At 42.2% G+C, this 22835-nt stretch overlaps 1 protein-coding gene across 4 annotated transcripts in view; it reads left to right on the top strand.

Annotated features, from left to right (window-relative positions):
- The window catches only part of LOC138788039 (synaptotagmin-1-like), a 55927-nt gene that overhangs the window by 15627 nt on the left and 17465 nt on the right, over positions 1-22835 (top strand). For 2 of the 4 annotated variants that reach the window (XM_069965495.1, XM_069965496.1), the window contains exon 2: positions 16131-16222. The gene's annotated coding sequence lies outside the window, so the exon portion shown is untranslated. The other 2 variants (XM_069965497.1, XM_069965493.1) reach the window with 2 other exon arrangements.

Below are 22835 nucleotides of genomic sequence, written 5' to 3'. Positions count from 1 at the left end.
CCCGCCCTGACACAGTACTCTCTGCTGCAACCTCTATCCGTGTCTGAAATTGTCCAGAGCAGCAGCAAATTCACACAGAAAAACTCTCCTGCTCTCCAGACTGGAAAGAATACACTAATTTGTGCAGGGCATACAGCAGCTGATTAGTATTGGAAGACTTGAGATTTTTTAATAGAAGTAAATTACAAATCTCTGGGCTTTGGCTGTCCAGGCATGATGGTAATTGTAGTTTTGCAACAGCTGGATTGTCGAAGGTTCCCCATCCCTGATTTTAGAGGCTCATTTTTAGTTAAAAGCCAAGCTTCTTTTTAAGCCTCAAAATATGTGTCTATAAGACCTCTGTACAAGCAGAATTGTCAGTGGGAAGGTGAATCATGCTACCAGAAGTAAAGTATAGTGTGAGATCTATTGCAAAAGACTTGTCATACAAGGTCAATCTGCATAGGCTCCTATACCCCAGGAAATATGAACAAAATATGTAAAAAGAGAAGGTAACAGGCTCTCAAGAGAGACAAATCAATGTATGTAGTAGTATCAAGTCATATAATGAAGGTGGAGTATCTACGACTGCAAAAAGATATTTTAAAATTATAACAGGGATAAAAGCATTAAATCAACATAAGCATTTGTAAAAAGTCACCATAAAATATCAAAGGGCATGAAATTAACATTAACATTGACATAGAATAAAATAAAATAGATGATCACCGGGCAACATTGGATGTACAGTGGTACCTTGGTTTAACAGTAACTTGGATTAAGAGCGTTTTGCAAGAAGAGCTCACAGTTTTTTTTAAATTGTAACTTGGTTTAAGAGCATTGCTTTGGTTTAAGGGGTCCCTGTACTGGGTAGGAGGGAAATGGTCTACAGCACTGTACTCTGACCCAGTAAGTCTCCCTAACTTTCCAAATCATAGCAGATCCACTTCAGGCTGGGGCTTGCATCAGGGGACAGGACTGTGGAGGTTATGTCTTTATAGCTGTAATCCCTCTCTCCTGGTCAGAGAGTGCTGCATGTATGTGCCCACATATGTCCTGCTTATTCCTTCATGCTCTCTGCAGTCTGTCAGCCCTTGTGTTTACCATCCTCTCCATTCCCGGTATAATTTGCCTGCACTCACACTCAGCTACACGCACTGCTGCTATAATCTGCCTGCACTTACACTCAGCCATTCACACTGCTGTATATAATGTCTCTGTCTCTGTCCTCCTGCACAGCTCTGTGATTCTTACTTTCTGATTGGTTCTGTACACACACACCTTCCCCAATGCTGTCATGTGACCACACAGACCGCTGACAGCACTGCTTCTCTATTCTAGCCTGTTGTACTACGCTACTGCATTATGGGGATCTGCAGTTTCATTCTGTATCTACAAACTGCTGCTGTTTTTTCAGGTTTATGCACTTACTATACATTATATTCCACATGCTGATACGATACTGTACAGTAACTTATAATATCACACATTCAGCTGTTTTTCATTGTTTGTTTCATCTGTTCTACATGTTACTCAAAATAAAAAAAATCATTTTTGGGGTGTGGAACCAATTGTCTGCATATCAGTGATTTCTGATGGGAAAATCTGCTTTGGTTTAAGAGTGATTTGGATTACAAGCACAGTCCTGTAACCAAATATGCTTGTAATCCAAGGCACCACTGTATACCCAAACCATCGATATGAAGATGAATATGAATAATCAACAATACAAAGCACTTCAAATAGACATCCATTTACCTTGGACTTGCGTTTACACAGAGAGATTTATCTGACAGATCTTTGAAGCCAAAGCCAGGAACAGACTATCCTCTTTTCAAATCCATTCCTGGCTTTGGCTTAAAAAAAATCTGGCAGATAAATTTCTCTGTGTAAACACACCATTACATTTTTAATTACCATCATGTTACCACCCTCTCAGATGTGAGACCCTGATGGAGCAAAACCTTTGACGGGTGCACTTTACCTTGACATGTCTGTGCAGCTATGCAGGAGCGTGCTCACACAATTACACATGGATTGTTATGCTCAGGAACTTTCTAGACTGTCATGACCTATAAAAGCAAATAAACAATAAAGGCATAGCGTACAACTAAAAAATGTGACCATATGGTACACATAATGCAAAACAGTGATGAAAGAGTAACTCCACAAGAAAGCCAATTAATAGTCCTTTATGGCCAAAATAATTCTGCCATAAAGTGTATATCAAATAATACAATCAGAAAGTCATGGCATTCAGGTATACATACCAGTACCAGTACAATGAATGGTACTGGCAGACATTGACGTAGTGGCTGGACATTTGGATTTGTCTGCCTGCTGCATTCTGAAAACATTGTATAGGGGAGAGTTTACAGAAGGGAACACCAATTGGTAATGAGCTAGGGTCTGTTCACACTAAGGGCCCTATTCCACAGGAGCGACAATCGGCCGAATCGGCCCCATTCGGCCTGATTCGGACGATTATCGCTCCGTGGGATAGAGAGAACGATCAGCCGATGATTGTGTCATCGGCTGATCGTTCATTTAGGTTCAGACACCAGTGCATCGCTATGGTTGATTTCAGCAGAACCATACATTACCTGTCCGGGCTGCAGGTCTTCTTCTCCCAGTCCCACGCGGCAGCATCGGCTTCGGAGTGGGGCTGTTTGAACTTACAGACCGCTCAGCCAATCACTGGCCGGAAACGCAGCGGCCACTGATTGGCTGAGCGGTCTGTCAGTTCAGACAGCTCCGCTCCGAAGCCGGTGCTGCAGCGCGCGACCGGGAGAAGAAGACCTGCGGCCCGGACAGGTAATGTATGAAACAAGGGCTGCAAGGACATCGGTAATGATGTCCTTGCAGCCCTTGTTTCACGATCATCGGGGCCATGGAATAGGGCCAGTAAACGAGCGCCGATCTAGCAAATCGTTTACATCGTTGCTCGGCCTGTGTAATAGGGCCCTAAGTAAAAGTGGTCGAATTCCTGCCGCCCCACCGCAGATTCCGCTCAGAATCCAGCCTGCCCCAGTGAGTTAATGCGATGCTTCATGCGCCTCCGCTCTCCACTCAAAGAATTGACTTGTCAATTCTTTGAGCAGAGGCGCGTGGGGCATCGCATTAACTCACTGGGGCAGGCTGGATTCTGAGCGGAGTCTGCGGCGGGGCGGCAGGAATTCGTCCGGTTTTACTTAGTGTGAACAGACCCTAACAATAGACAAGACGAGAATGAAGCCACTGCCAATAGAGAACATGTGCTTGCAACAAAGAACAATGTTTAGGTACAGAGGCATAACTAGAAAATGCTGCCTCAAATGCTAAATGTCCCCACCCAACATTTACCATTTGTGAGACATTTGCATCATGCACATTAGCGTCACATGTAGAAAATGCAGGATGTTGCATTGGAGACATCCGCTTCCATACCAGTCCCAGATAAAATTCAGATGTCCAGATTCTTAAAGGGGTTGGCCACTTTATAGTAAAATAGTATACAGTATTAGTAAGTGTACTTACTGACAGCAGCTCCGTGTGTACCTCATAGAACTTATATCAAACTCCCCTCCTCCAGGCCGTCCTGCTCTGTGGTGAGTCTGTCCATAAGATGGCCGACATGGAGGAGCATGTGACAATGCTTTATTTCCCCCACTGAGCCTATATATGCCTATGGTTGACACTAGAGGGGCATGCCATGATCACATGCTCCCCCATGTCGGCCATCTTACACCACAGAGCAGCCCAGCCTGGAGGATGGGAGTCTGATATTAGTATATTAGTTCTGTGAGACACACAGGGAGCTGCTGTCAGTAAGGGCACTTACTAATACTGTACACTAAACTATTTTACTATAAAGTGGGCAAGCCCTTTAAGTGATTGAAAACCCAATTCCTGATTTCAAACCATAAATTAATTCATACTTCAGACCTATGATGACATCTGCACTTGTATAACTGTAGCCAGGGGTCTAGCTAAAGGGTCAAGGGCCCTGATGCAAAAATATAGCTTGAGCCCTGCCCAATCTATAGTCTTATAGATATTCTGTCTCCAGTAAATACACACACCTCCCTCTATCTCTTTTTCTTCCCGGTGAGATAAAAACCCGCAAGAGGTATAACTCAGTAGGGAGCTAAGTGGGTACCTGTAGACTTATGTACTTCTGCTGGCTTGGAGCTGGGGCTCCAGGAGCTGTAATACTGATTTTGTCCTGGACATAGCTATAATTTTCTAAGACCAGTCTATATAATGTTTAACAAGTAACAAGTGTGGTCAGCGCCCAGCGTGATGAGTTTGTGCTTTCTCACATATCCTTGCACAGTTTGAGCACGAAGGTACTAAGGGCCAAGTTGGCTTGAAACGCATCGGCAAATTCTTTTAAGAGTTTCCACAATAAATTTGAATTTTACATAAGCTGAAAGATTCCAGTTTCTTCTTTGGTATATAATGTTTAAAATTATGTATTACTAATCCTGATAGGCAGAGACTGAATTGAGAGCAATAGGTTAACACACATTTTGTATCTTCTCCGCCCCTTTCATTGCTGTTTCTTGTTTTATGACTTTGTTTCTGTGACCTCTAACCTGCGTAACACCTTTGCATGTCACTGCTTCTGCACTGACCTTTGTATACTGCTAAGCATTGGAGCTGAATTTTAGCAGGTCAGGCATAAGCAACTTGGGTCTTGGGTCCCAGCTACACCCCCTTTGACCCCTAAAACACAGAAAAATGCAACAGCTCACTGCAATAGCAAGATGTAGACCCACTACAGACAAATAGTTAAAAGCAGCCCCCCCAACTGCTAAAAAAAATTCCCACAAATAATGAGGCTCTCATGCTTGGGACAGACCTTACACTGTACAATGGTCTCTCCATGGCATGTAATACGCCTATGCTCTGGGCATGCAAGATCAGTCTTATACCTGCAAAAGTAATTACACCACCTACAGCTACGCCACTCATCTTTTACTGTGTCCTGTATAGTGTATTGATTAACGCAGCTTGAATTATATTAGTAGACTGTAACTCCTATGTGAGTTTATTACATTTTTATATATATATATTTTTAGTATTATGCACTAGAAATACATGTTCTACTTTTCGAGACAGATCAAGCAAAAAAACCCCTAAAATCGGACAGTTCACTAGGCTGGCACAGGATGGTTCACGAGTGGATGAGCTGGTTATTCCCTGAAAGTGCTGCCGATTCCTGTAGTGATGTAATAACTAGGAATAGTGGCTACTTTACATGTGCATTTGACATCTAGCCCTGAAAAACTTGTTCACAGGTTACTAACTATATACATATTGACATTTTAAATGGGGATCATATAATCATATTGAAGAATAGGGAATACAAAAAAAAAACATCCTGGAACATATGGATTAGATCACGAGAAGACCTCATAAGTCACTATATACAATTCCATAAAGCCTGATAGACCACCATATAATAGTTTAACAAGCTTCTTATACAAAGTTGATGGATAAAATCTCTGTTGGAGATGAAGTATGTCTATATTTTTTGAACGCTCCTGAACAGTTAAGACGTACAATGCGAGCAGTCTTTAGAATAGGTTTGTGTACTTGATGGGCGTACTTGTCTTTTCTCTGATTAAGCCATCCTAAATAAACATCGTTGTTGGAGATAAAGTCCTCAGACATATGGTATGTGGCACTACTAACCTGGAAATAGTGTGCTGTTTTATCTTCGTAAGGCACTGACATTTCCTGGAATCAGGTTTTGCAGGTAATATGACACATTGTACAACTCTAGAGACAATGAGCTGAGAACCTGCAAAAAAAGCTTACTCCTCAGAGTGGAAGTGTTGTTGCTGGTGGAAAGTCACAAAATCTTCTATATTTTCTATACCTGACACACTGCACTTGATTCTGGGATAGGTGTCTTCATCTGTAGCCTATTACTCTACAACTTGTAGCGTAAATACTTTACCTGTCCGAGTGAGCGCTGTGCGCACAGCATGCCAGTGTGAAATGATAGAGTTCCGCAGCCTCCAGACTTGTAAGTAAACCAATCCATTTGTAATTATGGTAAATTGCATTTGTTGTATGCACTATATTTTGCAACTCCCAATTGTTCATTATTATTGTTATTTTTTAGTACACTGTACAGACGTAGGGAATACAAGCATAGGAACAAGTGGTTGGGTTCTATGAGACCTCTATGATAGACAGGGGTTTAGCTACAGGCTCTTGGGCCCTGGTGCAGAAGTTGGATTTGGGGCTCTTCCCATGCAACTATAGTCACGTGTAATTTTGAGCTGAATTGGTATAAATTAGTAATATAACTTCAAGGAAAATGCCGGATCTACAAAGTAAAGACGCATTTTTACTGCAGTTGAATATACAGGAATGATTAGCACCTAGAGACCCAGGCCACATAGTGTGAACATCAATAGTGGTTACATCAATAAATTTTACAACAATTTTGAGACCTCTACCTACATTTAGATTTTACCATCGGCATCCAGATGTTCTAGCTCTTACAAATGGATATTAAAAGGAATAGATGATTCCAGAGTCCAAATGCAAGACCTAGAAAAAGGCTTTTTATTAATCAAGTCATTAGAAATTCCACTGACCAGCACTACAACCCCCAGCAGAGTCTGTGGCTCCATGTGGTCACAACCATCCACAGTGGTGGTCAAACAGTCCACTTGGTTAAAGGAGAAGTTCAGCGAAAATTATGATTAAAGTATTGCATTCCCCCCAAAACTTTAAAAAATTAATTATCAATATACACTTATTACGGAAAATGTTTATAAAGTGCTTTTTTCCCTGCACTTACTACTGCATCAAGGCTTCACTTCCTGGATAAAATGGTGATGTCACGACCCGACTCCCAGAGCTGTGCGGGCTTTGGCTGCTGGAGAGGATGATGGCAGAGGGATGCTCAGGGTCCCTCCTGTGCCCTGTGTCCCTCAGTGTCCCCTTGCCATCATCCTCTCCAGCAGCCACAGCCCGCACAGCTCTGGGAGTCGGGTCGTGACATCACTATTTTATCCAGGAAGTGAAGCCTTGATGCAGTAGTAAGTGCAGGGAAAAAAGCACTTTATGTGTATTTCCCGTAATAAGTGTATATTGGTATTTTCTATAACTTTTTTTGGGGTGGGGAGGGCAATACAATAGTTTAATAAAAATTTTTGCCTGACTTTAATGTAGTAAAAGAATGGATTTTCAGGGGCACTCACCATTAAAAGGTGTATCTTTATTGTGTCATTCACAAACAGTGTATCACAGCAGTACACAGAGACATACTAACTCCAAGCCTATGGCTCTTTCACGTCGCTTCCTTGAGGCCTTTTTAATAATTGTAATGGTGAGTGCCACTGGAAATCCTTTCTTTTTATTAAAAACCTCTTTTAATGTAAGCACTTTATGGTGAACACTCTGTGGGCAAGGACAAGTCAAGTTTAAAAATAAAGAGCTGTAAGTAATGAGCTCCAGGACAAAATACCATGTAAGGGCTAGTTGACACTGGGGAATCAGCGCTGAATCCTTACTAAAATTTCACACAAAAATATAGTGCAGAGCCAAATTCTATTGAGTTCAATGAAATTTGTGCTGTGCAGTTTATACAGCTGAATAACCGTGCAGAACTTTGTGCGTCAGATCCGCTTTCCGCCAGAAGAATTGACATGTCAATTCTCCTGGCTGATTCTGTTGGCGGAATCCCATTGAAATGAATTGAGCACTGAGTTTCTGCTCTGAAATTTTTTGTGCGGAATCAGTGCAGAATGCTCGTGGAAATTCAGTGCGGAATTAGAAAAATGAATGAATTTGATTCTGGGCAGAATTCTGCTAGATCACTTTCCTCGCTGTGTTCACTCATACTGCGTTTGCAGCGGATTTCACACTATCCTGCCACAACACACTGATTGGCTGAGCGGGAAATCAGTGATCCGGGAGCCGGAGAATGAGAGAGGAGGGCGGGCAGGTAGGTAATGTGTTAGCTTGTTTAAAGGCCCGGCAGAGGATTAATTAAGTAGGTCATTGGTGTGAGAATGCAGAGCCATTGGGCAAAATTGTACTGCATTTCACAGCGGATTTCCGTGCAAGACTCGCAGCATGAAATCCGCTGGGAATGCGGTACGTGTGAGTGCAACCTTAAAAAAAAAGTTGGTTGTAATTTTCTAGAAATGTCTCAAGCTATGTTCAAACAGTAAAATAAAAGTAAAATAGATATAAAATGCAGCTGTATTTCTGATATATGTACAGTGGTGCCTTGTATTACGAGTATAATTTGTTCCTGGACTGTGCTTGTAATCCAAATCCACCCTTATAACAAAGCAAATTTTTAGAAATGTAGACAAATGGTTGCACACCCCAAAAATAATGATTTTATTTTTCTGAATAACATGTAAAACAAATGAAACAAACATTCAGAAACAGCAGAATATGTCATATTATAAGTTACTGTACAGTAATGGAGAGGATGGGAAACACAAGGGCGGACAGAGACTGCAGGGAGCATGAAGGAATGAGCAGGACAGATGTGGGTACAGTATAACAGCACTCTCTGTCCGGAGAGAGGGGTTAAAACTATGAAGAGATTACCTCCACTGTCCTGCCCCCTGATGTAAGCCCCAGCCTGAAGTGGATCTGCTATGATTTGGAAGGTAAGGGAGACTTCCTGAGTCAGTGTACAGTGCTGTAGACCCCACTATGCAGACCATGCCCCTCCCCCACTTGTGCTCCCACCCAGTACAGGGAGCTCTTAAACCAAAGCAATGCTCTTAAACCAAGTCCCAATTTTGAAAAACTGTGAGCTCTTAAAGCAAAACGCTCATCAAAAAGTTACTCTTAACCCCTTAACGACGCATGGCGGGTATACCCGTCATGCTGCCGTTAAGGGGAAGCAGAGAGGGCTCCCGGCGTGAGCCCTCTCTGCAGCCCACGGTCCCTGGTTGCTATGTGCAGCCAGGGACCGCAGGTATTAGCTGCCACGGCCGGCTAATTAACTAGTCAAATGCAGCTGTCAAAGCTGACCACTGCATTTGGATAATGACTGTGCCCCCTCTCCCTGGTGTCTAGTGGGGGATCTACCCTCCGCGATACGATAGCGGAGGGGAGATCCATTCTAATGAGCCGGTAGGGGCTCAGTGTCGGAAGGACGCTGATCTTGGCTCGGCAATCTATTTAGATGGTCTGCAGCAGACCATTATAATAGAGCACCGATCTGATGGATCGGTGCTCTATTATATACACAGCATTGATCTCAATGGGAGATCAGTGCTGTGTATATGGAAGTCCCCCTGAGGGCTTCTAATTACTGTATGAGAAAAAAGAATAAAGTGTTTTTATTAATAAATAACCCCCTCCCCTAATAAAAGTCCAAATCACCCCCCTTTTCCCATGTTATAAATAAAAATAAATAAATAAACATGTTTGGTATCACCGCGTGCGTAATCACCCGAAATATTAATTTATTTAATTCATGATCCCTCACGGTAAACGGCGAAAGCGGCAAAAAATTCCAAAGTGCAAAATTGCGCATTTTTGGTTGCATCAAATTCAGAAAAATTGTAATAAAAAGTGATCAAAAAGTCTCATATGCGCACTCAAGGTACCAATAGAAAGAACAGATCATGGCGCAAAAAATTACACATCACACAGCCCCATAGACCAAAGCATGGGAATAGAGCGATTTTAAGGAACGTTTATTTTCTGTAAAAGGTTTTAATTTTTTTACGAGCCATCAATTAATATAAAGGTTAAACAAGTTGCAAATCGTTTCAATCGTACCGACTTGAGGAACATATATAATAAGTCAATTTTTCCATAGGTCAATCGGCGTAAGAACAAAGCTCTCCCAAAGAAAAATAATTCAGTTTTTTTTTTCAATTGCACTGTGCATATAATTTTTTTCTGGTTTCGCAGCATATTTTATGCAAAAATTCAGCCTGTAATTGCAAAGTACAATTAGTGACGCAAAAAATTAGGGCGTATGTGGGTCTGTAGGTGTAAAAATGCAACTGCTATAGCCTTATGTACACAAGGAGGAAAAAATGAAAACGCAAAAACGAAAATTAGCCAGTCCTTAAGGGGTTAAACCAAGGTACCACTGTATTACGGTCTACAGAAAAATCTCTGCACACCATTTTAAAATACAAACATTTATTTACAATGTGTGCACAGGATTGTTTTTCCATACGGAGAGAAGCACAGGAGAGAAGTATGGGGGAGAGAAGCACAGGAGAGAAGCAGAGGGGAGAATTATGGTGGAGAGAAGCATGGGGGAGAGAAGCAGGGGGGAGAAGTATGGTGGAGAGAAGCAGGGGGGAGAAGTATGGTGGAGAGAAGCACGGGAGAGAAGCATGGGGGAGAAGTATGGGGGAGAGAAGCACAGGAGAGAAGCAGGGGGGAGAAGTATGGTGGAGAGAAGCACAGGAGAGAAGCAGGGGAGAGAAGTATGGTGGAGAGAAGCACAGGAGAGAAGCATGGGCGAGAGAAGCACAGGAGAGAAGCAGGGGGGAGAAGTATGGTGAAGAGAAGCACAGGAGAGAAGCATGGGGGAGAGAAGCACAGGAGAGAAGCAGGGGGAGAAGTATGGTGAAGAGAAGCATGGGGGAGAGAAGCACAGGAAAGAAGCAGGGGGCGGAGAAGTATGGTGGAGAGAAGCACAGGAGAGAAGCAGGGGGAGAAGTATGGTGGAGAGAAGCACAGGAGAGAAGCAGGGGGGAGAAGTATGGTGGAGAGAAGCACAGGAGAGAAGCAGAGGGGAGAAGTATGGTGGAGAGAAGCACAGGAGAGAAGCAGGGGGGAGAAGTATGGTGGAGAGAAGCACAGGAGAGAAGTAGGGGGGAGAAGTATGGTGGAGAGAAGCACAGGGGAGAGAAGCACAGGAGAGAAGCAGGGGGGAGAAGTATGGTGGAGAGAAGCACAGGAGAGAAGCAAGGGGGAGAGAAGCACAGGAGAGAAGCATGGGGGAGAGAAGCACAGGAGAGAAGCAGGGGGGAGAAGTATGGTGGAGAGAAGCACAGGAGAGAAGCAGGGGCGAGAAGTATGGTGGAGAGAAGCACAGGAGAGAAGTAGGGGGGAGAAGTATGGTGGAGAGAAGCACAGGAGAGAAGCACAGGGGGGAGAAGAAAACAGGCCCAGGTTTCACACTGAGTGAGTATAAATACATTTAGAATATATATTATTAACTATATGTATAATATGTACTGTTTTAGTGTCATTTTGTGCCATTTTGGTTGGTGGTGTGCCCCAGGATTTTTTAAGTATAAAAAGTGTGCCACGGTTCAAAAAGGTTGAAAATCACTGCTCCACACCATCCACAAGCTTAGGTACTGCCCATTTGGTATATAACTGCATAAAACTTATCTGTCGTCTTTTGCTCTAAAATAGCTTCATTTTATCAGTGGACAGTGTCAGCCAGGCGGGGCTTCACGGCAGTTAGGACCCCTCTCCCCAGCAGGGATGGAGCCCAACTGTTGTGAAGCTCCGCCTAGGTGACACTGTCCACTGATGAAATAAAGTGAGCGTAAGGCAGGTGAAAGTATCACTTTGGAGCACATTATTACATTATAGCTTCAGCCACATTTTATACCTAGTTTGCCTATTATTTTACTGAGTGTATCCTAACACTCAATTATTGTTAATGTTATGCTGCCACTGATCACTGTGAGTATGTACAATAGATCCAAACCTAGCTGGGAGACACTAGTAATTACTATAAATCCACCTGAGGGATCAATCCCTCAAAAATGCCTCATTTACCCCAGTGGCTAAAACTTAGTGTCACTGTCGCCATAAGTTCGGTTGAAAAATTGGATTGGTTGCTATTTGCAACAAGGAGAATTTGCATTTTTCACCTATAATAAATTGAGGCACATTCATAAGAACTCTACTTGTTACTATTAGCAACCAATCACTGCGCAGCTTTCTTGTTGTATTTGGTTCTTGGTTGCTTTGGGAAACAAGGAGAGTTCTGCTTTTCAATAGTTTCTTAAATGTCGGCACAATCTGTCATTGAGGAGGCTGCAGACATCCCCATATTACTCTATGGGCCAGATAAGAGAGCTATATAGGATCTGAATGGCGGCCATATAACATTGCAGGTTACCGGCTGCTGTGTCTTGGAGATGACAGTTTTTTCTTACAGATGTCTATGGCCACCATTACTAATGTCATCTGTGTCCTGTACAGATCGGTCCTATAAATGTACATCATACTACATGTTAATAATAATATAGTTACTAAAGGCCCTATTCCACAGAACGATTATCGGCCGTATTTGGCCGTTACGGACGATAATCGTCCCGTGGAATAGACTGCAACGATCAGCCGACATTGTTCATGTCGACTAATCGTTGCGTTTTTTGTCTTTCAAACATGTTGAGAGACAAACTACTTGTACAGCAACGACCTGCTGCTGTCGCTCCGCCAGACTATATGCTATGGGCTGCCCGGATGATCTAGCGATCACCGCCGCGGCCTGTGATTGGCTGAGCGGCCTGTCAGCTGAGATGCAGAGCGCAAGACTGAGCCCTGCAGCATGGATAGGTAATGTATACAGTTTAAGCGAGGGCATCGGTAACGATGTCCATGCAGTCCTTGTTAAACAACGATTATTGGGCTGTGTAATAGGTACACATCTTTTTTTGTGGCGTTTTTTTTTACTTTAGGTATGATTAGAGAGAAAAAAGCCACCAAAAAAATAATAATAATTGTTTTTACGATCACATACTAGGGTAAATCTGTGAAAGACTGTTTAGACGAAGCGATCTGTGAATGATCAGCGGGCAGCCAGGGATGATTTGAGAACATGTTGAAAAACATACATTTATACTGCATTCTTCTCTGTCGGGCAATACCGCTAGGAATTGCTTTTTTTTTTTTTTGCTTATACAGTTCTTTAGCCTTCCATTGCTATACACCAGGGGTACTCAACAACTTTTAGTGAAGGTCCACTTACCGGGGTCTATTGTCAGGTGAAGGTCCGAGCTGAACGTCAGTAAGAAACGTGTTTTGTTACTTTTCACAAATGTTCAACTATTTACATACAGAATTGTTGCTTATTAGCGGAAAAACTGGCATTTTTTCTCTCTCACCAGTACTTTGATATTAGGTACAAAGGGGGTGACTGCCCTGGTAGTATATAGCCCCCCCTGTTGCTCCCCCAGTAGTATATAGCCCTCCTGTGCGCTCCCCCAGTAGTATATAGCCCCCTGTTGCTCCCCCTGTAGTATATAGCCCCCTGTGCACTGTCCCCCAGTAGTATATAGCCCCCTGTGAGCTCCCCCAGTAGTATATAGCCCCCCTGTGTGCTCCCCCAGTAGTATATAGCCCTCCTGTGCTCTCCCCCTGTAGTATATATCCACCCCTATGCGCTCTCCCCCTGTAGTATATAGCCCCCTGTGAGCTCTCCCCAGTAGTATATAGTCCCCCTGTAGTATATAGCCCCCCCGTGAGGTCCCCCCTGTAGTATATAGCCCCCCTGTGCGCTCTCCCCTTATAGATGGCCCCAAGACAAAAAACAATAAAAAACAAACCACAACTCACCTAGCACCTTGCTCCCCGCTGCCTTCTTCTTTTCTCCTGTCGGTCCGGCACCGGCTGATACGCGCTCTCTGGGGACGTCACGGGGATTCCGGGGAATCCCCGGGACGTCCCCAGAGAGCGTGTATCAGCCGGGGGCCGGACCGACACTGCCCCCAGCCCTACAGGCATACTGAAATATAAGGACAGTACGCCTATGGGGCGGGAGGCGGGAGGAACCGGATCCGGGGCGGTTAGGAGGTCTGACCAGGGGTCCGGACAGCTGGCCTCCGCGGTCCGGGTTCGGACCGCGGTCCGCCAGTTGAGCACCCCTGCTATACACTGTGAAGAACACCTGTTATGGCTCTGAAAAATGCAGTATTCAGATGTTTGCAGAAACCTATGGGTGTGTTATAGAATAAACCTTTTGCCCCTTTTTTTTTTTTTTTTGCATTCAAATGTACATGCTTAACATTGTGAGGGAAGGTGGGGTAAACCTATATAATAACAAACTTCAGAGCTGCATTCACAACTTGTTGATGAAAAGCATCCACAAGCTTACTGCATATTAGACATAAAAAAGTAAAAGAGTAAAAGTTCTTTTTGACTTTCTTAGGCTGCATTCACACGTCATTACAGTGCTGCGGAGATTCAAACTGTTTCCCGGCATGATATTGTTACATCATGCCGTTTGGGGAAACTGTTCCAGACAGGCATTTACCATCCGTGTCGTCCATGACTCACAGAGCTAACGCTAAATGTGTGAATGCAGCCTTAGACATGTAGAACATCATAACAGCAAGAACAAGGGGGCACAATCTTAAGGTTAGTCGGGAAAAGTTTGGCAGCAACACAGGAAAATATTTTGCTAAAAGAGTATTAGATACTTCTAGCAGATGTGGTAGGTAAATCTACAGAAAATGAATTAAGATAAACCTATATCTAAACCTATATCTTAAGATAATAATAGAGGAAATGATATAAGACTAGATGGATCTGCTTGTTTTTTTTTCCCGACAACTTTTATGTTTCTATTGATGGCCACATAAAAATCTGCTTGCAGCTCCTGTTTGTCTACTTCTGGCCCCTTGTCGCTCTTAAAGAGGTACTCCGGTGAAAATCTTTTTCTTTCAAATCAACTGTGTCAGAAAGTTATATTGATTTGTAATTTACTTCTATTTAAAAATCTTAAGTCTTTCAGTACTTATCAGCTGCTGTGTGTCCTGCAGAAAGTGGTGTTTTCCAATCTGACACAGTGCTCTCTACTGACACCTCTGTCCATGACAAGAACTGTCCAGAGCAGCAGTAAATCCCCATAGAAAACCTCTCCTGCTCTGGAGAGTTCCTGCCATGGACAGAGGTGTCCGTAGAGAGCACTGAGTCAGATTGCAAAAAAAACACCACTTCCTGCAGGACATACAGCAGCTGATAAGTACTGGAAGACTTGATATTTTTAAATAGAAGTAAATTACAAAATCAATATACATTTCTGAAACCTGTTAATTTGAAAGAAAAAGTTTTTTGCTGGAGTACCCCGTTAAACAGGCAAAAGACCCAGTGTTAGGGGAACTTAAGTAGCTAAACAAGAGCTGCAGGGGGCTGAGGGTAGATTAAAATAGCTTTTTTCCTGTTTTATGCAACCTTAGCAATCTATGAATAAAAAATATGCCACTGTCTGAAATTCACCTCCTCTGATAAAGAGAGAAAAAAACTATTCTAAAGAAATGTGTGGATAGAAATTAGTGCCTGGCTCTTTGCAGAGAGCAGGAAGGGCTGCATTTTTATTTAGTTTTCTCCTAAGGCTTTTGTGTAGAAGAGAAATGTAAGATTTACAGAATGACAGCACAATGAGCTTCCAGAGAACTGGCAGGGTTTACCTTCAGGTATTATTCAGTGTCCAGCACTATATGCATAAAAGAGAACGCTAATGGGAGAAGAAAGTTCATGAGCTCTGATCTCACTTGTGGTAATCACAGGCACCAGATACTACGGACAAGTAATGTCAGGTTTAGCTGAGGTATGAACACAGCCTAAGGGCTGCATTATATGGTCTGATATTCCCGATAAGTGTGCGGTGATCTGCTAGATCGGCGCTTACTTATAGAGCCTATTACACAGCTTGATTATCATGCAGCAAGGGCTGCACGGATATCGTTAGCCCTTGTTGTATGTAGAAAATAAAGGTTTTTGGTTTACATAAGTAGGTTCACACTGTGTTTTTGCAGTCCTTTTTTATCATCGGTTTTATGCAAAAAAAGGATTCATTTTTGTGCATCCGTTTTGATCTGTTTTTCAAATGACTTACATTTAAATGTAATTTAGTGTATTGCGGCCATTTAATGGCAAATACTTACCGTTATTTTAAAACAACAGCCATTGTTTTAAAATAACAGCAATTATTTGCCGTTAAATGATGGCCATCCGCTCAATTACAACAGTGTGTGAACAGAGCCTTTCTTTGATTTCAATCCACTACTGATTTGGTTTAAAAATACTGAGCAAAAATACTGTGTGAGAACATAGCCTTAACCAATGGGCAAGCCAGGCCCTTATTTGGTAAGCAGCATGTTTTGGTTAAAAAATACTGACCAAAATACTGTTACCTACTTTTCTATTGCACAATTGCTAATAAATATTTATTGATTTGATCACAGGAACCAGAACGCCTATTCTGAACAGTATAAGAGAATCAGAAGTTAACCTCTTCTTTATCAAGAAGCTGAAATGTGTCTTCCTCAGAACTCAGGTCTGAATTAACTCAAGATTGCAGCATATTTAATGTTATATTTTTTTTAATCTTGTATCTTGACCATGGAAACTAAGGGCCTTATTACACGGGACGATTATCATTTGAAAAATCGTTAGATCATTCGAATTTGAACGATATAATTTCTTGTAATAGCAGACAACGATTAAACAACCAGTGTTAAATTGTTAGTTGTTTGCTAGAAATTAGACCTTTTTTCATGGAATAAGACGTCGTTAGAACGTTCACAGTAGCAACGAACGCAATAGCGACGTCAAGACAACCGCAAGAACGATCATAAGTAATGATCATCGTTCCGTGTAATTGTGTGAACGATTTCAGGTTGTTCACCATAGCGGTCGTTTGAGATTGTTTATCGTTAATAGTTGATCGTCATAAAAGTGCTTCGTGTAATAGTACCCTAAGAGTTGGTCTGTCTTGAGCACATTGAATTAAACAGAGTACTTTACTGTAATTACTCTGTAGGAGTAAGGGTCCTTTTACACAAGCTGATTATCAGCAAAGAGTGTACCTAGAAACACTCATTTCACCAATAATCAGCCCGTGTAGAAGTGCCAGCAATCAGCCGATGGGCGTGAAAATAACGGCTCTTCGGCTCATTGCATCTTTTTGTGTAACGCTAATATTTATCATTATCGCCCGCACATCTCTGTCTGTAAACAGGAGATGTGCGGCTGATAGCAATGAGTATTAATGGATGCGTGAACGATGCAGCGAAAGACACTGCAAATGAGCGCCGATCTCACCTGTTTATGGCACAGATGGCTGAAGATCATTTATTGCTAAAAGACCTTAATTCTCTGACTATTTTATATATGCAAGAAATAAGCCTAGTAATAGCAGGAAGGGCAATAAGAGAAAAGATGGGGGGTACTCTCATCTGAGTATACCCTATTTGTAGTATGAACAGGAGAAGCCATGAGTCAGAGATTGAAGGGGTCGAACTGCTGGCCCCCACAAAGTATGGGAACCTTGAAATCACCACTAAATGGACTGCATGTGCGTGCCACAGCTTCATTGATTATATATGGAACCTCCGAAAATAGCAGAATTCTCCATGGAGGATAAAAAGAGCTCCAGATAGCTGACTACTATCCCTAACCCTGGCACTACTTGTTACTTTCAATAGGCATAGGGTGATAATCCACTTCAAGAGATCATCCTTGGAAAACAAAGGATCAGGCATGTAAAAATACAACATGCTCCTCCTTATTTTGGCTGAGCATGCATATGTTTGGGAGGATAATAACTACATTTACCATTATTCTTTTTTTTGATGCCCTGTGCATCACCCTGTCGCATATTGACTCCTAAATGCAGTGTCTTCATCTCTGGTGACCCTGATAAGTATTAAAAATTGCCGATATGACAGTCAGGGATGGATAAAGGGTATCCTGGGCCCTGGGCTTTCTTAGAAAGTGTTGACTCCTTGAGCCGTGAGTAAAGGCAGTTCTTCACTTGAAACAAATGAGCACTATTTTGAGGACCGAGTCTATAGACCGTGTGCCTCAGTTTTCATGGAATAACAAATAAAACTCATTGGTATTTTATTGGGTTTGTGCCACGGAGATTGTGGTGTTGCATACTGCAGATGGGCTGCCATGTTTCTGAGTACTTCTGACTTGTCACAGAACTCTGGCAGACACTCAAGTACCTACTTGGGTGAGTGTTTTTGCTTGCTTATACTTTTTTACACCAGTATATATTAAATATGCAGGACACAATAGAAAAGCACCCTCCTTTAAATAATGCTGACAACACTAATACTGCTACTGAACAAAATGCTCTATAAATAGTAAAATGTCAGCAATGCTACCTTAAGGCTATGTTCACACTGCGTATGAATCCGTCCGTAGTGCGAACCGCGAATATACGCACGAGTTTTGAGGTTGATGCGTTCGCTTGAAAGTATACGATATACGCCCGCACAGTGCACACTACGTATGAGCTTACGGCCGGATCGTATGCGGCGCAGGGAAAAATGAACAAGACCATTGTTTGAGGACGGAAATGTTGAAACTCACGGCCGTGGATTTCCATGCGGTCCCGTACGAAGTACTTATTTGAGCCAAATTGAACTTGATTTTTCGATCCAAAAAGTTCTGTGTGGTTTACGGGGCTGGGCGAAGATTTCCAAGTAAATGACCTGCCTCAGATCGCTTCGAAACAAGCTAGGGAAGCATAACTGTACTACGGACGTATGTTCGCGGTTCGTATGCATCCGGCCGCATGTCGATTTTTCCCACGGATTCATACACAGTGTGAACATAATAATACTGCCACACTATGATCACTATAAGCTACATGTAGTGATTACAGTTCAATTCACAGGTGAATTCTCTGATTGGAGTCCCACACTAGAAAGAAAAACAACAAAAAACTGTCTCTCAGCTCCTGGCTCCTCAGTAGTCACTAGCGTCTTCTCTTCTTCCCTTCTTTTAAGAGATTGAGGCTTTTTGTTTCTTTATAGATCGGTCATAAAATTAGCAAACTACTGTTTTTCCCCCACATCCAATGACTACAGTATAATAAAAAAAGATATGGTACAGTTAGTGAGTGCCAGGGTGCAACCCCTTTGTATTTGGATTATGTGTTACTAAGATTCTGCTGTATACCCACTGAGTACCACTAAAGTGATTCCTCCCAAGGGAAGTAGAGTACTACTACTTGGTTTCTGGTCTTTTTGATAGTTGTTACTCTTAATAGAAGCTGACCCAGTGTTAAAGGGATTGTCCTATATAGCTGCGGTCATATGGAAAATAATAAACATCCCATGCTTACCTGTCCGTGCTCCCCCGATGTCCTTCTGGCGAATTCTCTGGTATCCCCTGCTGACTGCAGACGCTTCACTTCCGAGACTGACTTATCTCAGGAGTAAAATGAGACAGGACAGCACAGTGGACATGTAAAATGTTTATTATTTTCTATATGTCAGCAAATATTTCCTATACAGCTGAAAACGCCTCACCCGTAAGCAGTTAGAATTGCCTAAATCCTTTTATTTCCTCCACTCCTTTTCAGTGGAACAGACCTGCTATTTGCAGATAAATATGATCTGATAGATTTATTAGCTTTTCAGCATTGACTGTTGTTTACCCTGCAAATATTTTAAATTCCCCTCCAGAAACCAGAGATGGCAAATGTTCTGGGCAGAAGCATGCCCTGTTATTATGCAAATCTTTCGATCAGAATAAAATGTAATATTGGATTGTCATGCCTTATATATCAGGCAGCCCTTACAAGGATTAGACTATGTACACCTCTTAAAGCAAACACTTAAAAACCAACAGATTTAGTTGGTGCTCCCATGACTCGCCTCCTAATCCTTGTTAAGGCCGGGTTCACACTACGTAAAAAACATGGCCATATTTTGCGCAAATACGGCCGTTCTTATGAAATATGGCCATGTTTTTTACGTAGTGTGAACATAGCCTAAAGGTGTATATATGCAGCGCAAATATTATGATCAGGAAAAAGAACTTACAGTTTTGCGTTCACTTTTTTTCTGTAGTATAGAGCTAGACATTATGCAGTCAATTCATGCAACTTTGTTTACCCACAGGGAATAATGAAGGTTGCATAGTGACTTCATTATTTATACAACATTTGATGAAGACAAATTACTCTTTCCTACGAACACATTAGATTTGTCCAGGAACTTTCTGCATTATGAAAATGTAAATCACCTTTTTGTGTGTATAAACACGGGAACAGAATCTCTCTGCATCTGAGCAACACTGCAGAGACATCAACTTTTAGGCTGGGTTTACACTACGTATATTTCAGTCAGTATTGTGGTCCTCATATTGCAACCAAAACCAGGAGTGGATTAAAAACACAGAAAGGCTCTGTTCACACAATGTTGAAATTGAGTGGATGGCCACCATATAACAGTAAGTAACTGCCATTGTTTCAATACAACAGCCGTTGTTCTAAAATAACAGTGAATATTTGCCATTAAATGGCGGCCATCCACTCAATTTCAACATTGTGTGAACAGATCCTTTCTGTGTTTTCAATCCACTCCTGGTTTTGGTTGCAATATGAGGACCACAATACTGGCTGAAATATATGTAGTGTGAATCCAGCCTTAACAGGTAACCTTTAAAGGGTACCTGTCATTTAAAGAAAACTTTTGACATGTCATAGAGACCTCATAGAGACATGTCTGAGTGTTCAGATTCATATCGATCAGTAGAAGACCACTGCAGCTCATCCTCTCCTCACTCTCTGTAAGAAAAAAAGAGACACCATAGATGTACATTGTGAGCCTGACTCTTGTTTTTCAAGCACAGAGCACGACTGGATCATGCTGCAACCCGGTCCTCTCCGTTTGTTCTCCTGATCGGCACAGGTTTGAGTGTTCTAAACAATCAAAACTTTTGACATGTCTCTATGATGTCTATTATTCCGAACATATACTTGATCGCTATCGGCTTCACTCATGGCCCCTGAAAATACAATTTAAAAAATTTCCTGCGGCATATGTAAATTACCCCTATGTAGTGATGTGGGCAGTCATTAGTGGCAAAGTAGTCATGGCTCACACAAAATAATCTTCTCTATTCATGCCTGTTATTTGCCGAGTGCCAACATCATCGCTGGGTAAACTAACAGACTGACAAAATATCCTGGCTTACTATGAAGAGATGACCCCATTAATATAACACACATACATTGTATACACACAAAACACACACACACAGTATATATTACATACAGCATATACACACAACACACACACTGTATATATTAGAGCATATACACACAACACACACACTGTAAATATTACATACCTCATATACACACAACACACATGGTATATATTACATCATATAAACACAACACACACACTGTATATATTACATACATTATATACACACAACCCACACACACTGTATATATTACATGCCTCATATACACACAACACACACTGTATATATTACATCATATACATACAACACACACACTGTATATATTACATACATTATATACACACTATAAATTACATACATCATATACACACAACCCACACACACTGTATATATTACATGCATCCTTTACACACAACACACACACACTGTATATACTACATACATCATATAATCACAATACCCACACTGTATATATTACATACATCATATACACACAACATGTAGAATTACCACCACAGTCATGTCCCCTGATGCAAGCCCCAGCCTGAAGTTGATCTTCCTGGGTCAGAGTACAGGGCTGTAGACCCCGCCATGCAGAACATGCCCCTCCTCCACTTGCCCTCCCACCAAGTACAGGGAGCTCTTAAACCAAAGCAATACTCTCCCTCCAAGTACAGGGAGCTCTTAAACCAAAGCAATGCTTTTTTACAATTTTGATAAACTCTTCTTGCAAAACGCTCTTAAACCAAGGTACCACTGTATATATTACATACATCATATACACTCAGCACACACTGTATACGTTACATACATCATATACAGACAACGCACACACACTATATATTACACACATCATATACATGCAACTTACACTGTATATATTACATACATCATATATACACACAACACACACACTGTTTATATTACATACATCATATACACACAACATACACTGTATATATTACATACAGTCACACTTAACAGATATAGACATGTATGTACATTATATATTTACATCCATACTGCTAACACACAAGGTCAATTCTTTTCTTTTGCCTGAGATGAAAATTAAAATAATATTCTGCTAGGTAGCTGAGGGGTGCAGAACAGGTGTGTGTGGTGTAGGTGCATCATACTTACCTGATATGGGCATACTGAGTGAAGATCGGCGGTCCTGCGGCATCCTCTTCTTCCGTCGTCTGACTTCGGCTCCCGTCGGCTCTTCGGGCTCCCTCGTCGTCTGACTTCGGCAATCTTCGGCAGCTTCGCTCTACTGCCCCCTAGCGGCTGATCACTGTATATTATACACTGATCAGTTACTTTGGGGTAAAAAGAGTGTTTTTTTTCTTTATTTTACGCACCCTAATGCCGCAGAGCGCTGATCAGCATCGCACGTAAGTGCCAGGCATAAGGGCCCTTACAGCTGTACTGCCAATACTGCCCTGATGGTGGTACTCCCAGATCGCTACCCTCAGGGCAGGACCTCAGTGATCACCGATTGAAGACCTGGAGTGCTGGAGTCTGGGACTAGGTGCTCTTCCTCTGTGGTACAAGTGCAGGATGCAGCATTAGAACGTAGTTCAGACTGGAGCTGAGGTGAAACTAGGAATGGATGAATAGCTAAATAGCAAGAAGATTGCTAGGAAGTGGCGGAACACATATGTGGTTGTTGACTGAGCTACAACTGAGCAAAGATGTGAGAAGGTGGAGACTATACTGTATATATCCTCAGGAGAACATGCCAGAAGACTCCAGAGCATGTGGGCTGAGCTTATAAATACATGTTTGCCACTAGGGGGAGCCCAATCCTCCAGGAAGCCAGCTCAGAGCAAGAGAAACTGCCCTAGAGGACAAGCAGGCTGAGAGAAGGGGAGAGGATCACAGCACAGTGCAACCCAGAGCAGGTAGAGAAAAACGGACACGAGCGCGCGTGGTTA

Source organism: Dendropsophus ebraccatus, chromosome 4, assembly GCF_027789765.1.
Source record: "Dendropsophus ebraccatus isolate aDenEbr1 chromosome 4, aDenEbr1.pat, whole genome shotgun sequence".
NCBI classification, from domain to species: Eukaryota; Metazoa; Chordata; class Amphibia; order Anura; family Hylidae; genus Dendropsophus; species Dendropsophus ebraccatus.
Note: the sequence above shows the minus strand (reverse complement) of the source record. Positions and strands in the feature narration are given on the sequence as shown.